Raw genomic sequence first — 2,500 nt, forward strand, 5'->3', positions numbered from 1 at the left:
TGATCATTTTGCGATATTGCCATATTTTTGCTGAAAGGATTTAGTAGAGAACATCCACGAGAAAGTTTGCAACTTTTGGTCGCTAATAGAAAAGCCCTGCCTTTACCATAAGTATGTGCGTGTGACGTCACGAGTTGCAGGGCTCCACACATATTCACATTGTTTATAATGGAAGCCACCAGCAGTAAGAGCAATGCGGACAGAGAAAGCGACAATTTCCCCATTAATTTGAGCGAGGATGAAAGATTCGTGAATTAGGATATTGATAGTGAAAGACTAGAAAAATAAAATTTTTAAAAAGCGACAGCTCCGGGCGGCAGCAGTGTGAGCGTTTCAGATGTAATTAGACACATTTACTAGGATAATTCTGGAATATCCCTTATCTGCTTATTTTTTTAATAGTGTTTTAGTGAGATTTTAGAGATTGTAAAAGATTGTAAAGACATACATCGAGGTCGGATGGCTGCGGTGAACACGAAGTGTCTCAGAGAGAAGCCGAGGAGCCAAACTCACAGCTGCTGCAGGATGACGAATAATCCAATGATTTCTCCGGTAAGATATATAGTATATCACAATTTCCCCATGCAAAAACATGCTGGTTGACGTAGAGAAAACATGTTCGCTTGACCGCTACGCTTCACAACAAACAAAGAAACATCGGATGTGTCTATGTGCTAAAGAAAGCTGCAATCCACCCCTTTCCACCAACAGCATTGTTTTTTATAGTCTCCATTATTAAATGAACAGATTGCAAAAGATTCAGCAACACAGATGTCCAAAATACTGTGTAATTATGCGGTTAAAGCAGACGACTTTTACCCGTAACTGGTGCTGACGTCAGTGACATCACGCGTACACGTCATCATTACGCGACATTTTCAAGAAAAAAAGTCCCGGGAAATTTAAAATTGCAATTTAGTAAACTAAAAAGGTCGTATTGGCATGTGTTGCAATGTTAATATTTCATCATTGATATATAAACTATCAGACTGTGTGGTCGGTAGTAGTAGGTTTCAGTAGGCCTTTAAGTGATTCTAAGAATACTGATACCAATCACATGTTTTCACTGAACATTTTTCAATTTAATGTTGGTGAGTGATATTGTCAGTTTACAAATATCAGCACAATATACACTATATTGCCAAAAGTATTTGGCCACCCATCCAAATGATGAGAATCAGGTGTCCTAATCACTTGGCCCAGCCACAGGTGTATAAAATCAAGCACTTAGGCATGGAGACTGTTTCTACAAACCTTTGTGAAAAAATGGTCCGCTCTTCGGAGCTCACTGATTTCCAGCATAGAAATGTCATTGGATGCCACCCGTGCAACAAATCCAGTCGTGGAATTTCCTCGCTGCTAAATATTTCAAAGTCAACTGTCGGCTTTATTATAAGAAATGGAAGAGTTTGGGAACAACAGCAACTCAGCCACGAAGTGGTAGGCCATGTAAACTGACAGAGGGGTCAGCGGATGCTGAAGCGCACAGTGCAAAGAGGTCACTGACTTTTTGCACAGTCAGTTGCTACAGAGCTCCAAACTTCATGTGACCTTCCAATTAGCCCGCGTACAGTACCCAGAGAGCTTCATGGAATAGTTTTCCATGGCCGAGCAGCTTCATCTAAGCCATACATCACCAAGTCCAATGCAAAGCGTGGGATGCAGTGGTGTAAACCACGTCGCCACTGGACTCTAGAGCAGTGGAGATGCCTCCTCTGGAGTGATGAATCATACTTTTCCATCGGGAAATCTAATGGACCAGTCTGGGTTTGGAGGTTGCCAGGAGAAGGCTACATTTCGGACAGCATTGTGCCGAGTTTGAAATTTGCTGGAGGAGGAATTATGGTGTGGGGTTGTTTTTCAGGAGTTGGGCTTGGCCCCTTAGTTCCAGTGAAAGGAACTTTGAATGCTCCCGGATACCAAAACATTTTGGTATCCTGTAATATTTATACTGTATACAAACATGTGTGTGTGAGGGGTTCCCTCAATCGTCAGGAGATTTTCCTGACGATTGAGAGAACCCCTAATGAAACAGTTCCGTAGAGATGAAGTAGTCTTGCGATTTTTCCCACACACACATATAATGCGCTCTACCACGGTATCGAGCATATATATATATATATATATATTTATATGTATAAAAACACATAATCCATCACATATTCAGTAAATTATGTGAACCATACAATAGTTTAACTATCTACATGCAAACTGTATTAATACTTATTTATTTATTAATTTATTGTTGTCGTGTTAAAGATTTAAAAAACGAAGTGAAGAATTGTGTTAGAAATATTTTTTTACACAGAGAAGGTGTAGGATTGAATAAGCTTTGCTTTTTCCTAGTTTTTTTTGGACATGTTAGAGTTAGAATGTGAAACTGTAAACATGTGATGTAATCATTGATGGCGTGGTTGGGTCGTGGTCATGGTTAAGAGGGGAGGAGTATAATTACAGCCAATTCACCAACTCAAGTATTTCATATATATATATATATATA

Source organism: Nerophis ophidion, linkage group LG22 (genome assembly GCF_033978795.1).
Source record: "Nerophis ophidion isolate RoL-2023_Sa linkage group LG22, RoL_Noph_v1.0, whole genome shotgun sequence".
NCBI classification, from domain to species: Eukaryota; Metazoa; Chordata; class Actinopteri; order Syngnathiformes; family Syngnathidae; genus Nerophis; species Nerophis ophidion.